Source organism: Maylandia zebra, linkage group LG2 (assembly GCF_041146795.1).
Source record: "Maylandia zebra isolate NMK-2024a linkage group LG2, Mzebra_GT3a, whole genome shotgun sequence".
NCBI classification, from domain to species: Eukaryota; Metazoa; Chordata; class Actinopteri; order Cichliformes; family Cichlidae; genus Maylandia; species Maylandia zebra.
The window spans coordinates 10,982,742-11,002,598 of NC_135168.1; the positions used below are offsets into that span (position 1 = coordinate 10,982,742).

At 43.9% G+C, this 19,857-nt stretch overlaps 1 protein-coding gene and 1 long non-coding RNA gene across 2 annotated transcripts in view; one reads left to right on the plus strand and one right to left on the minus strand.

Annotated features, from left to right (window-relative positions):
- Positions 1-19,857, plus strand: part of LOC143420788 (uncharacterized) — a 178,950-nt gene that overhangs the window by 29,285 nt on the left and 129,808 nt on the right. The gene's annotated exons all lie outside the window — the stretch shown is intronic.
- Positions 6,329-19,857, minus strand: part of LOC143420784 (uncharacterized) — a 35,779-nt gene continuing 22,250 nt past the window's right edge. Inside the window, exons 2-3 of the long non-coding RNA XR_013100526.1 lie at positions 6,668-6,872; positions 6,329-6,552 (exon numbers count right to left, since the gene is read on the minus strand). This is a non-coding gene — a long non-coding RNA (uncharacterized LOC143420784). The remainder of the gene's footprint in view (positions 6,553-6,667; positions 6,873-19,857) is intronic.

Genomic DNA, 19,857 nt, shown 5'->3' on the forward strand with positions numbered 1-19,857 from the left:
AGTTGCAATACATCAATACAACTGTTATAGCCCTAATTTTAATAATATGTATGCATTAAGTCCATAGTAACTACATAAACTGCAAAAAAACCTCTGCTCATCCATCTCTGTGTGTATCAGGATACATTTGGTTCATAATACACAGAAAAATCAGAGTTATTACCTGTAATAAATGTGAAAGATTCCTGCAGTGATAACCAGGCAGGACTGAAACACATCCAAGCTGTCACCACGGTAACAGCACCGCCCATCCACAGGTGAGGGGAGGAGCAAAAAGAGGGACTTTGACCATTTTATACTAAAAACACTCAACTAATGTTTCTAATATGAAACAAATAAGCCCACATTAATGTGAGCGTTTATTAAATAATAATAATGATGATTTCCTCCTGATCTCATTTCCACAGCAGAGAAAACTGTGGTGTATATTGAGGTGGAGGGTGTGGTCTGTGGCTCAGGTGTAGAGTGAGGGTGGGGTGCACCACAGCAGCATGCTGGGACTGCTGAGGGTGGAGGAGGGAGTGATGATGACATCAGAGCTGCAGCACAGAGACCAGTGAACACACAGTCTGTTCATCTTTGCATAGATACAATATACAGCACAATATTGAATGACAGACACGCTGTGGGAGCTTCCACAGATACACTGACGTCAGCATCCAGAGTCGTCCTGCTGCTCCCCCCTCAGAGCCCCGTGATCAGCACCAACACATTCAGTTAGATGACAGAGTCCAGCTGCAGCTAGAATCAACTCCCCTCTGTGAACAACAGCACAGCGTCAGTGTTTCACACTCAGTGAAAGGAGGAAACAGCAGAAGAACACCATGTGTGCTACGTTTCCCAGGACACACTACAAACTGCACAAATACAGAGCAGCACGTGGAAGGACCTGGAGCTGCATTTACAGAGCTGCAGACAGCGTGATGTCCTGTATGGACAGGTGGAAGGAAGCAAGTCCTCAGCTGGAACACTCGTGTTTGTCCACAGACAGGAAACACAGCAGGAAACTTCCTCACAGAAGTGCAGCTCATGGATAACACACTTCCTGTCAGTCAGAATGAGGCTGCAGCCAAACACAGAAAGGTGTTTTTGTCCAGATGAGCCCAGAGAAGAAACACGAGTGTTCACAGACATCAGAAGCTCAGAGAGGTGAAACATGAGGTTGGAGTCCTCGTCAGCATCCAGAAGAGCTGCTGTGAAACCCTGAGTACTCATGACAGACTCTGATGGCACAAACACATCATGATTCAAACAGAAAGACAAACATGGAGCTCCTGATCCTCCTGCATGAGAACAAGCTGACATGAGCGCTGTGTCTGAGAGTGTCTCCCTGTCACAGTGACAATAACACAGCTGCTGCTCACAGTCATTAAACTGACCTGAGGTCAGCTGTGCTCCTTACATATGAACCATGTGACCTCACATCAGTGCTGTGGATGACTGTAGTCATAGAAGAGTAGAGCTGTAGCAGGTGGTGTGAGGAGGAGGTGGTGTATTGTAGTTAACGCAGTACTGAAACACTCCAGCAGAGGGCGCTGTTAAGTCCTTATTGTAACACAGTTACTGTGTGCAGTTAGACTTCATACATAATCTGCACTTATTTCCATCAGACATGCTGTCAGTAAATGATTGGTTTCTATTGATTCTACTTCCTGTTGACTCGTTTGATGACAGTGAAACAATCACAGCTGATTGTGTGATGATGTAAACTGTCACTGTTACATTCAGTGTGTGTGACATAATGTTAGTGCAGGCTGATAACAGCCTGGTTCTGTTAGAAACACATGAACGTGTCCATAGATCAGTGTGTGTTTAACATGAGAGCTTCAGCCCTGCTGATGTGTTAAATAAAGACATGCAGGAAAACTGATGAGACTCTGAAATAACTCTTTATATTTATAATGTAACTCTGCATCAAAAGAACAACAAAGGATCCCAGACAGGTTTCTGTGAACAAAGACCATTCTGATGTTTCTGTGTTTCTAACACTTTGACATTATTAGTAAACAGACTGCAGTGAGCAGCATTTATAAAGAGCTTCTATATAAAGATATGACAGCTGTTTGACAAGTTTATCACTCTGTGTTTGGACCTGATCAGTCCAGCTGTTTACTTGAAACATGTTCATTTACCTGTTCTGTTATATTCATGTTCTTGTCTCTGTTGAAAACACATTTTAATGTCCCTCAGATTTTTCTCCCAGATGAATAAATATAAAAATGACACAAACTGACTGCAGCTACTTTTTGTCCTTTCTGTCAAAAACCTTCATGTGACTCATGAGAGACACGTTTCAGCTGTTTGTGACAGATCAGAGGCCAACAAGTCATTTATAACACTTTCCATCATTGTTTAAAGTTCTCAGTGTTTCTGTGTTGCTGCGTATAGGATCTCCCAGCATCATCACTGTGCTGTCCAATCATTGTGTGCGAGGTTACCCTTATAGTGCGATGTGTGTTTGCACAAAGAGAAGCATGTGTGTCAAATATAAATAAGCACAGAACAGAAACAGCTGCTCGTTTCTTCTGTTTAGAGTCAAGTTAGTGTTTTGTGTCTTTGTTTGAGGCCTGATGTCGAGCAGAGGTGTGTGTAACTGCACTGCTCTGTTATATGTGTGAAGTGTGTGCTTCTCTTCAGCATCATCTTTGTCACTGCTGATTCCTTTGTGTCATCATGTGTTGAGAAGAGAGAACAGTTATAACGGAGGAGCAAAAGGAAGCCCTGAAATCTGCATCAACAAGGAAGTGTTGGCTCACCAGTGATCCCAGCAGAGCCACTGGTTTGGCTCCAGTTGTTCTAGATTCAATGATGTTGTTGCTACAGATACATGTCAGCATCTTTATTGAATTTAATATGAAGCAGAAATGGTGTCATTAGGAGAAGAAGAGGAGAACAAGTCCGGCGAGGAGGCAGCAGCTCTTAAAGATGAAACAGCAGCTCAGCCCTGAGCTCAGAGAGCTGCACATGAAAAAGCTCCTCAAGCAGATCCTGTCAGAGGTTTGTCATCAACAGGAGGAACTGTTCACATCATAGGATGAAGATGCTGTCAGCTGGATGAAGAAGGTTATTTAATGCAAACGTTCACACTGAAGTCAAATTGTTGTCGTGTTGAACAGATTCATGTACTGATCGTCTCCAGAATGTTAGAAGAGCTTCAATGAATCATTAGAAACAACTTACAGCTGCACAGCTGTGTCAAACACATCTGTGTGTCATTGTGGGATTGTTGTGTTTCTACATGTGACACACGTCTAAAACATGCACACAATCTGAACACAAACAGGGACTCATGTGTTCCCACAGCCAGATGCTGAGAGCCATTTCCTTGTAGTCCTGTGTCTACATACATGAACCATTAGATGTTATTGGAATGATTGTCAGCTCTGATAGTTTCATGTGTGTTTAGCTGGACGCTGTTTGATCCTCGACATGTTTAAAGGTGTCCAGTCCTGAGACACTGGGGCTGGAAACAGCTGTGATGTCATTGGACTGTCACACAGACAGAAGTGCATGAAGTGAGCAGCCGAGGAGCCGCTGATGTTTTGGATTCAACAGCATTTGAAAGGTCGACACAGACACATTTGCACACAGAAAGCTGAATCTGTCATATGCCACAGTGAACTCACTGTTCAGTGTTTTTCAGGAAGCTTCTTAACTGCCTCTGCTGCCAAACAAGCAGCTGATGTCCTTGAGAAGAAGCTGAAGAAGTCTTCAACAACAAATACAGGAAGTGGACTTTCAAATACTAGATTCACTTTAGACTCACAGAGAAATGACTCAACCAGCTGTGTTTGACTCTATGAAAGGTCAGTGTGTGTCTGCACACAGACTGTTGTGTTGGACTGTTATTCAGTTGTCTGCTGAATGTTTTCAAATGTCTGCATCTCAGCTGTGATGAGGCTGGGGGTCATGGGAGGCCACCGTAGCAGCCTCTTCAACATCATGACATCATCATAAATGCTGCTGGACTGTCTGATGGGCTGACGGTGAAAAAGCCGTCGGGAAGGAAACAGAAGACATTTCAGAGGCTGCAGCAGATTTCTTTGATTCGGGGCCTTTTTCAGCTTTATTGGACAGAGCAGTGAAGATAAGTGACAGCAAAGCAGAGAGAAAGGGGGCGTGGCCCGGGTCAAAGCCAGGCCAGCTGCTCTCCACCTCGTGGTCACCTGCTCATCCTAGTGAGCTCCACCAGCAGCCCTTTCACACACTTTACACTGTCAAACACTGTGTGTGGACCTCAGCTAACAACAGGCTACATTTAAGTCTGGACTACATGCTTTTATATTGTTTTTATTCCATCAGCAGCTCAACATCATGAGCAGCTTTGACATAAAGACATCAAACTCAAGCTGACTTTAAACTACTTTTAATACAGGGGCTCAAACACAACAACATCTTTATTATATATCAGGACAGAAAGTCATTTCATCTCAAAGGGAAACAGCTTTATTTGGAATAACCAGCACTATCAACTGGTTTGGGATCTCCACCAGTTTCATGTCTTTGCAGCTTCTCCAACAAAGTTCCTGTAAAATCAGCATGTTTGTCTTTATTGGTTTGATAGTGATTGATTATTCAGTCCCAATCTGCTGTCATCTAAAGAACAAAATGATGTTTCTATGAGTCACAAAGCTCCAGATGTTGTCGGCTTCACAAAGAAAACAAAGAACTTAAACACAAAGTGTTTGGAGCCAAAATGTTCCCAAGCTGCTCTTTTTGAAATGGCAGAGGTACAGTGGTGTCTAACAGCACACTGTGGAAGGCAAACATGTTATTGTTGGATGAAACTTCATGAATCCTTTGTAGATTTGAGCTGTTGGAGCCTTTCTTTTCTCTTCAGGTGTACAGATGCTGAGGAGGCAGGTGAAGCAGGTGGAGCTGTTGTGATGCTGCAGAGGGTGTGTCTTAGTAACTCTGTGAGGCAGAACTGGATCCAACATTGTGGATGTGTTGATGTTGGAGCCATTAAGAGTCTCTGGCCACACTGTAGGATTTCCCTTTGATCCACTGTGGGGGCATTTTGGAGTCTGTCAGTGAAACTCTTCATGTTTGTGTTTGACTCCAGTTTATAGAAACAGAGAAATGTGTCATGCTTTTGTTCGGCCTCCACAAATACACACATTTGTTCATTGGTTGGACTTTTTGGAAGGAGACACATTGAAAACCATGTTAATAAGATCTTGTTGTTTCCTGTGGATCCGACACAGAGAGTGGACTTCAGACAGAAAGCGTGGAAGAGATTTTAGAGGCCGTGTGTGGCAACAGGAAGTTTCTGTGTGTTTGCTGATCTTACATGTGGAAAACAACACGTGATGTTTGTGAAGTTCTACAATGATCATTGTTCTCACAGCATTTTGAGTGGGAACAGTTCAAACTGGGAGTAGTGGGAGTTATTTACTGATTGAAACAAGCTGAATGTTTCTGTGACGATGAAGATCAGCAGCTCAGCTGATCAATGAACTGACATCTATCAGTCGTTTCATGAGATGAAGTCATCAGCAGACATTTGTTCTGACTGTGTGATGAATGTCAGAAGGTCAGGGCTCTGCTTTAGTCACTGCTTGATGATCATTGGCTCATTGTTGAATCCAGGGGCCCAGTCTGACCTCTGACCTTTGCTGCAGGTCTTCTGTGTTATCTCCACTTTCATGTCTGATCTTCTGCTGTATCGTCCAAAATAAACATCTGGATCATTTCCAACACTTCAGCAGATCTTTAGTTTGGGCAGTGCAGCACAGAATAACACATATTGTACTATACTGCCCACTTCCTGATCTTATTGGATCTGTGTGTGAGGTTGGTGAAGGAAACACATGTTTACTGAGTGAGTCGCTGCCATTAGGAACTAGTTTTTATATCACAGCCTGGAAATCACACAGGACCATTTCTGCAAGTGAAAAGTCGTCATTGGAGGAAAATCATTGTGTAGTTTGTGCGACTGAAGAATTGTCCCAACTACATGTGCTGCTGACCTTTGACCTTTTCTTTAGGTGCACAGAGGAGTCTGTGGAAACATCCAGAACTGAGGCATCTTGTGTACAAACGTGTTCAGACCAGATGTCAAATTATGTCAGATGTCATCCGTGAATGGATGCAACTGTGGATCGTTCCAATAAAATGAGGCAGTTTTGTAAGTACAAGCCCACTACAACCCATCATCAACATTTTAAATTACATTATACATCTTCACTGATATAAAGCACCACTATTTTAACCTGATTCACTTTTTCCACCCTAACAGTTCATTCCTCAAATCAAACAAGATATTTGACCCTAAAAAAATGCATCAACAAATAATTTTGTAATAAAATATTTATTCTTCAACTTTTACAAGTGAAATCAAACAAGTGTGTTTAAGAGTGAAACCAGAGTGGAAGCTGCTCATATAGAGTCCAACCCAGGCTAAAGTAAGCTGAGTAGAGCAGCACCATCAAAGTGTCGGCTCTCTGAACACGGTGCAAGATCGCCATCTGCAGGACAAAACTAGTTTTTCTCGCCCTCCTCGTCAACATCAAGATGATGTCATCGTACAGCAACTGATTCCCTGTCCGTCTGGAACAAAGCATTTACATTAAAAAAGACATTTACAGAAAATACAAACACCAACAACACATCTCATCATCACATGATATTTTATTATTTATTATATTATATATTTTTATTGTACCATCAACATCAACAAACACCAGCATATTTTCTTTGAGATTGAGTAGAGTGGACCTTTCCCTTGGTTCGCTTCCTGCTCGCAGCATCAGCTGACCTCTGACTTCCTGGTTAAGGTCTCTCAGCGTTGACTGGAATATCAAATCGGACTCACACCATGTTCTTGTAATGTGGTCATGTCTGTCCGCTGTTTGAAGAGCATCTCTGGCCTAAACACTAGGGGTGCAACGATATTCGTATCGATATTGAACCGTTCGATACAGTGCTTTCGGTTCGGTACGCATATGTATCGAACAATACAACATTTGTAATTTATTTTATCAACTTTCCTTCTGACGATGCTGTCTGTGTGGAGCGCTCAGTGAATCTGCGTTCGACTACTCCGCCTAGGCTGCACTGTCGAGCGCAGATCCACTGAGCGCTCCACACAGACAGCATCGTCAGAAGGAAGAGCGCAGGGCAAGCTAGCGAGACAGAAGTTAAGCTCTCCTTACAACATGGACCTCCCCCACCCTCATTCAGATCTGGCGTTTGGAATTATTTTGGTTTTCATGTGACGTATGACCCTGAAGGTAAGCGAGTCATGGACTAAAGTAAAACAGTATGTTGGATGTGTCACGCAATGCTCAATTACATGGGTGGGAACTAGTGTGTTAGCGCAGTTAGCTCGTTAACGTGTTGGCCGTCTAGCCCCATGCACGGGGCGATCGGCGGTAGCTCATTAACGGAGATTTGCCGTGTTGTGGCGTTAAGGTCATTTCAACGAGATTAACCTGAAAGCACTAGTGGGAACACAACGAATATGACTGCACATTTACGCCGACATCATCCTAGTGCAAAGACAAGTGGAAGCAGACAAAAAAAAGCAAGCATGCTACTAACTTTAGCCGAGTCATTTAGACAGCTGTTAGCACATGATTCTCCTTATGCTGCTGAGAATATAGCCCAGAAGAAGCGGATAGTATAGCTTTTATTTTGGAAAGAGACATTTCTCTGTAATAAACTCTCTTTTCCAAAGATGAGTGATTCCTCAATCAGATACAGGGCTTGCAATATCGCTAGCCTGACGTCCCGGAGCTAGCGATTTTTCCAGTCGGGCTACCAAAATCTATCTCTGCCCTGCCCGTCGGGCTATTGTAGGAAGGAAAAATATATGTCAATGCTTTTGCATTCTTTCAGAAATGTAGCTGGGTAATTATGTCATTGGCATCGGTGAGCCACTGTCAATATGTGACCTATTGAAATCGCGTTTGAATTTGCGCTTGTTTTTTGCTTTCACTTTGCAATCGTGCGAACTGTGTATAGAGAGCGACAGCACTGATCTGTGAGTGATGATAATTTGTGCACCAATTCCTCTGACATCGTCTTATTAATCGTTAGCTTACTATGCAAACATGACAAGTGAAATCTCCCGCAGCTTAAACATGTGAGAGGTTGATCGCGCAGAGAATCGCTGAGCTTATGTGAGTGCGTGTGTAAAAGCAGCAGGATATATATTTTAGTTCTGCTGAGCCAAATAAGACAGGTCAGGGTGAAGAAGTGACAGCCAAAGAAAAGCTTACCACAAAACGGAGAAGTTATGACAAATCAGACTATAAGGCAAAAAGAAAGTGCAGCTTTATGGTTTCATGGACAAAAGAATTTCTGTGGCTGCAATATGACGAGCTAAATAACCAGGGGTGCACATAAGTGGTCCGCAGGTGCGCATTCGCTGTCAAAATAAAAAACACGCACAAGGGTTAGGGTTAAATTTAAAAACTGTACTTTTGAGTTAAAATATATATTTATAATTTTAATAAATGACAAATTAAAAAGGCATGAACATTTTTTTTGTATCGAAAAAATATCGAACCGTGACACCAAAGTATCGAACTGAACCGTGAATTTTGTGTATCGTTGCACCCCTACTAAACACAATAGGAAGAACAACAACACGGCAAAAAAAACCAACACATTTCCATATTAGATGAAGGGCACCGTAACTGGAAATGGTAACATTCATCTGATGCTGCTTTGGATTTATCTTCTGTTTTAGATCAACTTTGATCACTTCGAGCCATCTTAAGTCCGTTTGTTCTTCTCACTCACTAACGTCTCGTATGATTTCAGATCCCTGCTGTTCCCCAGCTGCCCTGTAGGTTTGTGCTTTGACCTCCAGAGGGCGACAAATCAGCACAGACAGAGAGCTCCATTCAAACTTTGCTGCCATCAGGAATAATGCTTCAAATATAATCATCAGTGTTTGAGCAGTTATGATATCAGGGACAATCTAGACATGTGTGACAATACTGAACATGTCACATGACACACCTCAAACATCATGTGATCCACTCTCAGTCTGCACTTTCATTCATGACTTCAACAGGTTGAAATGAGCTTTGAAGAAACATTCAGTGAAATAAATCTTTCATGGATTCATGTGAGCAGCAGATGAACTTTACAAAGAATCAGTGGATTTATCTTCTGTTTTAGATCAACTTTGATCACTTCGACCCATCTTAAGTCCATTTGTTCTTCTCACTCACTAACGTCTCATATGATTTCAGATCCCTGCTGTTCCCCAGCTGCCCTGTAGGTGGCCTCAGTGTGTCTCACACCATTTACAGATGATTACAGGTCGTTTACAGTTCAAACAGGTCCAACATAAGAAATATGCAGAAAATATCCTGCTATAACAGTTTGGGTCAAAGTGCAGATGTTCCAGATGTTCTGAGTCTGTCTGTGTTTCATGTTAACATGTAGATGTTGGACCAAAGTGAAGCTTTTTGATGTGACAGCAGGAATGTGAAGTGTAACTCTGAGCTGTAGGAAATGAAACTAAACGGACTTTTTCTCCTTTATTTATAGGAAAGTGTAGGAGAGCAACAGATGAACAAGCGTTACTGTAACAGGAAACATCAGAGGACCTGTATGTTCATCATCATCACTGTTTCCTTGTTCTGTCACAAACACACAACACTTCCTGCTCTCTCTCTGATGGATCTGATTGGCTGTTTCATTCCCAGGAGGTCAGGGCGTCACACAAACAGCTTTAACTGCACAACGACACACTTTAAATCATCTGCAGACAAACCTGTGTGTTTGATTTATGAAGAAATAATAAAGACGTGTGTACAGCTGTCCATGAAGCAGCTTCTCACACAAACTCTGACACTTCAGCCACTTTAATTCCTGCAAAGCTGCGTAATAAAGAGCTGTGACTGCTATGAGCTGCTGATGATGACTGCATGAAGCTCTCAGCTGAAGCTTCTTTCATTTATTTTAATGTTAATGTCGCCTTTTTAAGTCTGTGTGAGGATTTTAATGACACACATTAAAGGAGCTTCTTTGATTAGAACCAAATTCATGTTGATTTTCAGCCTGAAATGATAAAAACTTTAATAATTCTGTTTATAATCATCAACCTGGAGACTAATGAAAAGTATAATAGTGAAAAAAAGCCTTTATTATTTGAGTAATGCCTGAATCTGCTCAGAGACAACACAGAGGTGTTGATGACAGTTTGACATTAACTGAATTAAAAACAAAGTGCTCTTATTGTGAAAATCTGCCTCCTACTTCTTTAAATCATTTTTATGTATTTTTTAACCTCACAGTGAAACATTGAGGCATTAATCTGACACAGTTTGATCAGCAGCTGTGTTTTCACTGACGTTTCACTTTGATTTGTTCAGACTGAGCAGAGAGGATCGGTTCTCTGTGTGCGCACTGCTGAGAAACACAAGCTCATTTCTGCTGCTTCATGAAAAGTGTTATGGAGGAACAAGAAGTTCAGCCTCTAAACTCTCAGCGTGAGGACTGAGTGAAGAGTTTCAGAGCAGAGAGTTTTGGCTCACAGCTTTTAGCGTCTACACAAAGAGACGATTACGCACTTGATCTGAGAACATCTCCACCTCCTACAAACAAACTCTCCTACGAGCAGCTGTCACAACCACAACAGGCAGAAGACTGGATTTCTTCAGGTCAGATTTCATGCAGTTTGCATAAATTGTGTGTCACAGACTTTGTAGTTCACATTTGTGAGACTCGTTTAAATCTTCTCCTCCTGAAAGTGAAACTCTTACAAACACATCAGGCCACAACCTGCTGCAGGTTAATGATTGATCTGAAGGCAGCTGACCTTTGAGCAGGAACTTGTGAGTCTTTTATTGTGTTTAGCACTGCCAAGTGCTGGCCTCTGCTTCCACCATCACATTTACACTGGTAGGTTCAGCACTGCTGCCTGCTTCAGACTGAATCCAGCAGCACAAAGACACAAGTTGAAATGAATAAAATCAGCATCTATTCCTTTATCACTGCTTTGTTACAGAGGAGAACAACGCTCCAGTAACGCGTAATCCGATTACTTTTTTGAAGTAACGAGTAAAGTAAGGGATTACTATTGCAAAAACAGTAATTAGATTACCGTTACTTTCCCGTAGGAACGCTGCGTTACTGCGTTACTAAAACCGTGATTTTTTTGCGAGAATGTCTCATGACAGTGACGTAAGCGAGGGCGCCGTTAGTGACAACAGCTGTGTGCAGATCAACAATTGTCTGGTTCCACACGTCCTGCATGCTAAGAAGTGAGTGAAGGATGCAGAGGTGTTGAGACGGACACTGAGGATGTGGGAGCACAGACACCGTTCAGCCTGTGTTTGTGTATCAGAATGAATCAGGCAGAAAAACATTAAAAGCAAACTGGTTGTCCTAAAGTGAATCAGGCTGCAGTCAAACTTCAGCTGATCTCTCATCAAAGCTCCCAGATCGATTCGTGCTCCAGTTTCACCATTTCAGCAACACTGTGGGAGAACGGGGTCAGCTTCCAGCAGGGGCCACGATTATGCACAGAAGGAAGACGGGACACGGCCGGTCCTTCAACCATCGTATGGATGTAAGAGCCTAACACAGGTAACACAGGTCACAGCAGCAGAGCTGGCAGCAGCTTTGTGCGCTTGTAGAAAACTCAGCGGTACTGCAGAGGTTGTGTACTTTACCAGGGAAACGTATGTATTTTGTGTGTGGTTGAAGATTTCCAGGTTGTGTGTTCTCCTGTTTTATTCAGTTTATCAGAAGTCAGCAACTAAAATGTAAAAGCAGCTAAAAAGAAAAGACAATGATAGCATTGTGTGCACAGTGTGTTACAGAGCTGTTGGTGGCAGTCCAATCCAATCCAATCTTATTTATAAAGCACTTTAAAATAGCCAGCACAGGAACAAAGTGCTGCACGGAAAATAAGTTAAAACAATAGAACAACAGAAAACAGCAAAATAAATAAATAAAACACATAAAACATCAAATGAAAACAAAACAAGATAAAACAGCATCGAATCACCTAAAAACAACTGAAATAAAAACCAACATCTCACGTGGTGTCAAAGCTCAGGGTAAAGAGGCGGGTTTTCAAGACTTAAAAACAGGTAAAGAAGAGGCCTGTCTGATCTCCAAAGGAAGCTCGCTCCACAGTTTGCAGCTGCTACAGCAAAAGCAGGATCTCCTCTAAGTTTACGCCCAGTCCTGGGTACATGCAGGAGCAGCTGATCAGCTGGCCTGTATGAGGCTGTCGCAGCTCAGAGAGATGAGATGGGGCGAGGCCATGGAGAGCTTTAAAAGTAAATAAAAGAATTTTAAAATGAATCCTAAAAGAAATGGGCAGCCAGTGACGTGAAGCTAAAACAGGGGAAATGTGCTCAAACTTTCGAGTGCCAGTTAAAAGACGAGCTGCAGCATTTTGACTAATATATGATGCGCTGACCCCAACATGAAGGTCATCACAGTAATGCAGCCGAGTGCTGACAAAGGCCTGGATCACTGTCTCAAAGTGCTGCCGTGAAAGAATTGGCTTTGTTTTTGCAGCTGCCTGAGCTGAAAGAAGCTAGATTTGACCACTGCCTTGATTTGACCACTGCAGGTAGAATGAAATGCCAGCATGTTGTTCACACTTCTTACCCGAGCTGTTCTCCAGCGCATCCGTGAGTGTGGCTGTGAACAGAGGAAGCACTCGAGCAGAAAGTGCTCGTGTGAATGAGTTCAGAGTAGAGCAGCTCGATGTGGGAACAACTCGTGGCGTTCATTTAGAGAACGAATATGTTCATGGTTACTGTATCTCCTCAGCCGAGCCGCCCTTCGTGCCCCTCCCACAGCCACATGCTCCGTCAGTCTGCCTGGCAGAGAGGGAGGGGGGCGTCTGGCCTAGTGCCAGGCTCTCTCAATATTTTATGAGAGGGAGGGGAGGGAGGAGGTGCAGCGGGTTGGTTGGGGGTTAAGAGACTAGCTACACTGAACTACGACGGGGAAACAATTATCCTCCCTGCTGAATTTATAAGTTTGCTCACTTACAGAGAAATGAACAGTCTCTGATTTTTACCTGAGTTTAGAAACATCGAACAAAAAACATATCAGTTATGAACAGATCTGCATGTCCCTGAATGAAGTGTGTGATCCTCTACAACCCTGGATCCCACAGACTGGCTGTGGGACTCTCAGCATATAGATGCAAAGGGCGTCAGCATGAAGCTCGGTGACTGTGGGTGCAGCAGTTCTGACCATGATGTGATCTGTCAGCCTCATGGGCGGAGGATGATCATAGGAAAGGAAACTCACACAGGAGGAGCTGGTTAATGGTGAGAAGGCAGGTGGATGACAGTCACCACATACTGGTAACACTGGTAGAGGATTGAACTACTGCAGCACCCACGCGGTTTAGCATGTACAAGCCCGTCTGAGGTTTGACCGTCTGGATGATTGGCTGAAGGCTGAGAAATGCTGAGTGTGACACACCAACATCCCCACAGTCAAACACACAGTGGTGGCCGTGGATGGGTGCAAACAAAGCAGTGGCTGAAGAAGAAGTGGGCTAGCCAGCCTCCAGAGCCTCCTTTACTAAATCTGTGGAAGCAGCTGTAAAGAGCAGTGGGCCAAAATCCCTCCGGACATGTCGGCACTTTTTGATCAGTTCAGATTCTGGGAGATCGCTCTGATATAAAACATGTATAGACCAGAAACGAACAGAAACATCCGTTATTGTCCTGATTGGGGAAATCCCGGTGCTCCAGCAGCAGAGTGACGGGCAGGAGCAAAGCCTCACACAAATAAGAACTACGAGACTTACAGTAACAATAAGAGCTGAACAACATGGAACAGCAGCAGAGTGACGGGCAGGAGCAAAGCCTCACACAAATAAGAACTACGAGACTTACAGTAACAATAAGAGCTGAACAACATGGAACAGCAGCAGAGTGACGGGCAGGAGCAAAGCCTCACACAAATAAGAACTACGAGACTTACAGTAACAATAAGCGCTGAACAACATGGAACAGCAGCAGCGATGGAAACAACCTCGTGTTTGTTGGAGCAGGGATGGTTAGAAAGAGACGGCGCTGCTTTGTGCACGGACCATATTTATGAGTACGAGTAGTGAGTTTAATGATATTTCAATTATATGACAAATATCCAGTGTTGGGGAGTAACGGAATACATGTACGAGTAACTGTATTCTGTTACAGTTACTGTTTAAACAGGTGGTATTCAGAATACAGTTACTTTGTTGAAATAAATGGATTACACGGCGGTACTTTCCTGTTTCATATTGTGGCGGGTCAGGACTGTTTGGGTTTGTTTGACATGTTCTGTTGTTCCAGGCGGCAGCGTTGTGGTTGCCATGGTTACAGGGTGACACGCTGCGTGTTTCCTGGGTGAGAGAGGCCTTGTTGTTGTTGTGCTAAGCTAACAGGCAGAATGTAGCATCATGGGCAGTGTAGTCCGTGCTGCAGGGAGAATGGACTGCTGTACCCGTGATGTGTCTGTGAGCGAGGAGGGAGAGAAAGGAAAAGCACAGCTGTCACCGAGCAGAAACGGGAGCTGGAAGCATGTAAATATAATAATAACCACTGCAAGAAGAGAGCCTGACGAGCCCAGCTGTAAGCCGTTAAGACTCGACCGTACACCGTGTTCCTGTTTTCCTCCGAAACAATAAGTTCCGTTGTCTGTGAAGGTTCTCAGTCATCCAGGTCATCGTAGTCTGAGGAGCTTGCAAAGAAAAGCGTCTGGACTTCTTTAAGTTGCTTGAAGACGTTTCACCTGTCATCCGAGAAGCTTCTTCAGTTCTAAGAACAGAAGGTTTGACTCTGTTCTGCTCCTTTGACAATAAGTTCTGTTGGAGCAGCCTTTCAACGCCTCTCTGTCTCTGCTAGCAAAGTTGACCCAGACAACAAAGTAAAGCTCGTTTTCAGCTACGAACCCGACACGAACCCGACGTGTTAGCCAGAGGTCCCTTTACTACGGTTCGGAGCCGCTGACCTTCAGTAACAGTAATAAATCACAGCAACAGTACATTCATGTAGTTGTAAACAGCATGATAATATATTAAGTAATCCAAAGTATTCAGAATACATTACTCTCATTGAGTAACGTTACAGAATACATTTTGGGGCATGTAATCTGTAGTCTGTAGTGGAATACATTTTAAAACACTGCAAATATCCAGCACACTGACAGCTGTGACCTTATACACATGCCCAGTGAAAGGTTGAAGGACCAATTGATTGAACACTGTACATCGTATATAGCTGGTCTGGGGTCAGATTCTGCCAACCAGGCAGCGCTGCCTCATGACACGGGGCTGGATCAGCCATCTATTGATCCATCCCAGAGAAGATGAAGGAGACACGTGATGATGACACCACTGTGCAGTTCACATTGGAGGGCTTTATTCCATCCACTGAGTCATCAGAGCTGTGGGCCTTCTGTGAGCTCTGCAGTGTGGCTGACAAAGCTGACATTAAGTGTCCAACTTTCAGGATTTTTGCTAAGCTGTCACTCACTGTAGCTATCATCTCACACACTTGGCTACTTTTCTCTGTAAAGGTGTTTGATGACAGAGTCTTAACCCCTGAATATGAAGATAATGTGTTTGATATATCTGTTAATACCTGACACGACTTCTTTCCTTTCAAGTCTGTTTCACATCCAATTGTAGAGACAAGTGTGTCAGAGGATCGTGTGAAAGGATGTTCTGTCTTTCTTCAACATACATATCTGTGTCACGTATTTACACAAAGAGGAAATCGTATCGATGTCGAGGCTGGCGAGGAGGGCCCGCCCTCACCGATCCACCGTTTATATGCAGCCTGTGTCTTTCATGTGTCTCCACCTGGATCCCTGCTGAGCCACTTCCTCCCCAGCCCTCAGAAACACTGTTGCTATAGTAATTGTATCTAAGTGAATAACCATAGCAACCACAGAGATGTTTTGGATGGCACAATGGTAGCTGCTGGTTTTAAGTGCTGGAGATCAAAGGGGCCTAACGTTGTTAGGGAAGAGGAGGGGTTTAATCAGTGTCGGGGAAAGCGGAGGCCAGCGGGGTCGGCAGGAGCAAGCAGGAGGCAAAGGGAGGAGCGAGGAGAACGACGGTTTTCCCTCATGGCACCAACACCCGTCCCATTTCCCTGCGGTCCAATAATTAGCTGTTTGGGGTATACTGCGACAGGAAGACGGCTCCTGCTGTCGAGCTTGCAGTGATGGTTAGTAGCTGTTCCACCCATGCTGTGTGAAACTTAATACACGGCCTCATTAAAGATGGAAATTAGCCTTTGGCTATAATCTGGCATGTTTACATTCATGTAATTTTTCTTTTTACATTTATGTTCATTAACATGCACGGTCCTAAATAAATAAATAAAATAAAATCGCTTCCTAAGGAGATTTGGTTTCAAGGTCAAATTTATTTATATGGCACATTTCAAACAGCCGATGCTGCACAAAGTGCTTAACAATATAAAAATGGTATTAAAAAGCAACAATGTAACACAATAATAACAGTAAAAACAATAATAGGACAGTAAAAGAATTAAAACAATAACTAAACTAATTCAAATAAGACCAGAATGCTTGGGTCATAGTGTGTTAAAAGCCAGGGCATAGAAATGTGTCTTTAGTAAAGATTTAAACTGCTCAAGTGTTTGTGCAGATCTAATATTTAAGGGGAGACTATTCCAGAGTCTGGGACCTGCCACAGAGACGGATCTATCACCACGGGATGTGAGGTCAGTCCGTGGGATGGACAGCATTAGTTTTGAGCTGGACCTCGTGGTTTGTCCTGGAGCATAGGCAGAGAGGAGCTCAGACAGGTGAGGAGGGGCTCGGGCATTAATGACTTAAAAACAAAAAGTAGAAGTTTAAATTGGGTCCTGTAGGAGACAGGAAGCCAGTGTAGAGAAGCTAAAACTGGGGTTATATGCTCTCTCCGTTTGGTACCAGTTAGCAGGCGAGCAGCTGCATTTTGAACCATCTGAAGACGATGGATGGAGGCCTGATCTAGACCATAACACAATGAATTGCAGTAGTCTCATCTGCAAGTAAGGGAAAGGTGAATAACACGCTCAAAGACGTTAGGAGGTATGGCTTTACCTTGGCCAGCTGTCTTAACTGAAAGAAGCAGGACTGAACACTGCACTCACCTGCTTCTTCACTTTAAAAGAACCATCAATGTAGACACCGAGCTTTTTACACGTGTTTCAAGTAGCGGTGCTTTATCAGGCCAGTACAGGTCAGCCTAATCACTGGTTTCAAACTCCCAGTAATGAAACTGGGGAACACTGGTTGTGCTCAACCTACAAAATATTTCACGTTCCTGCGATATGTGCTGAGCACGCACGACAGACATGAAGCAGACAGGATCACAGCTGATCTTCTCTCGCTCACGAGTGAGCTAGTTAATGTTGGGAGTCACAGAGGGAGCGCTACGATCAACCTTTAAATCAAAACGGTTCACCTCCGACACAAGGCGTCCAGTCGACGCAGAACCCAACGCAAGGCATCGTCTGAGGGTTCTTCCATCCATCACTGAAACAATTCTGTGTAGGTGCTTTCAAAGTGTCAAAATGAGAAGCTGGAGTTTACTGTCAAAACTGTAAATAAGAGAGAAAACTGAGATATTTTACTCTTTCACGAAAATTATTAGCTCAGAATTAATTTGATGACAGCAGCACGCTGAGAAAGGAACATTTTAAAACAGAGACACCCCAAGAATCCAGGTGAAAATATTAAGTAGCTGTTATTAGAGCGACGCTGAGGGTGCTGAGTGGTTGGGATGTCCCCCAGACCATCACTGAAACACCAGAGCAGCCGTGCTGACGAGGTTCCAGCAGCACGATGCTCTGCAGCCTCTTCCACATGTGCTCAGCATGCAGCGGCTCTCATCTGTGGAAAGCACAGTTCTGGTCTTTGGTGGGAAATGTTAATCAGACTGCATGATGTCAGTTCACCCTGCATCCACAACAAAGAAGAAGCAGCCGTATGTAAACATAACATACAAACTGACCGAGGACAAGAGGGAACAGTGCTGTTGTCAGTCCAACGTGTCCACGTCCTCTGGACTAAGAAGGGGAGAAACCGTCCAACTGTCATAATCACAGCCACACGCCTGCATCACTGACGGTCTGCATGACTTATATGTAAAACTAATAATTTGCACCTAAAAGGATGAAAAATAAGCAACATTTTCTAAGAAATGGAAAACTTTAAACTTCAGTAAGGATGCCAGCAAAAGCAGCTTCTTTCCACTGCTGGAAAACTGCAGTGTTTGATGTGAAACAGCAGTAATCACATCAGCGATGGCTTCACGGGGACACTGACAGACGATTTCTGTCCCTGCTCCTCTAACCTGTAGCTCCTTAAATCCAAACCCAGACAAAGCTCGACGTGTCCTGTGAGGTTGGACCGCTCACATCCCCAGGTTTGGCTTTTAAATCACATCTTACACTCTGTGCTACAGTCACAGCGTAGGGAGGCAGGAAACTGCCCCGTCGCCAAGGAAACCTAGGTGTCTGTCTGTTGTCAGGGCAACAGGGCAGAGGGGATGGGGAGCAAAAACACGGATAACGACAGGAAGGCTGGGCAGAGACAACAAAGGCAGGCGGGGCCGTCAGCTGACGTCTTTGGATCCACGATTGTGCCAAGCAGGAAACTGAAGCAGTGCATAAACAGATCTGATGCTCACAATCTGTTTACATGTTTTTCTCTTCACGTGGAGTAAAAATGGGGTCATTCACGAGACCTGGTTGTTCCAAATATGTCAGATTCATGTGCTTATCCATCGTTTTCCTACTGATTCTCCACACAGACAGTCAGCCTGTCGTCATCTACTTGTTTACTTTTCAGTGGCTTGTATGCAACGCTTGGGAACATGCTGGGGAGGGTTACCCATCACCTGCCAGCATTTCAATCAGAGAACTTCCTGAGTCTTAGTTTATGACAGCTGGAGCCATTTACATATGTAACACTGCTGTATTAGTCCTATTATATAAAAGGAGGAGCAAACAGTGATGTGTTCTGCTTCCTGCTCATTTCTTTTCTTCTTGTCTCAAACTGACTGAAAACAAACACGAGTCACTGAGAAACATCCGTGTTTCCTTTACTATGAAGATGAATTACATTTAATCTGACATTATGCTTTTCTTGCTCATGAGTCACAAAATCAAAGGTAAGTTGTCGAAGGGCGCCCCCTTGTGACGGCTTGCCAACAACACATACACTACACGCCACGATCGCTCACACAGGCCACGACTTTTAGGAAAGAGCCCCATTAAACGCTGTTCTTCTGCTCAGTGAATTAGCAGTAAATCAGGAATCCCAGGCTGCTGCGAGGCGGCAGCGGCGTGTGCACTAACAGGGCCTCACCCCCTCTTCAACTTATTTCCAGCAGCAGCTCACATGACCGGCTAATGTGTCCAAGTTTTCTATGAGCGACACTCACAGAGAGAAGAGGGGAGCCTATCAGAAATAGCACGGCTGACTCGTAAAAGCTGCAGTGAAATCAGATAATGGAGGGGGGGGGCTACTTCAGGCTTCACCTTTGAAGACAGTGACCTTGCAGGTGACGTATGGTGAAGGTGGAGACTGTGAGGGGGTACTAGCAGAAGAAAACGCTCAAAACACAATACATAAAGTGAGCAGGTTAGTGTGTGACTTCAAACCTCTGAAACATGGTTTGAAGTATGAGGGAGTCATGGTGGTGTTCAGTGCATCCTCTGAACAGAAGAAAAGAAGACAAGGAAATGTGAACGAGGACGTTCAGGATAATATTCGACAGCAGAGATGAGTCTGGAAAATGAAAGTAGACGGGAGCACCGGGAGGCCAGTGGCTGCAGGTTTACAGTGACCTGTGTGAGAGAGTGGATGCTGAGGAAGCAGAAAAAGACTTGACTGAGGCTGGAA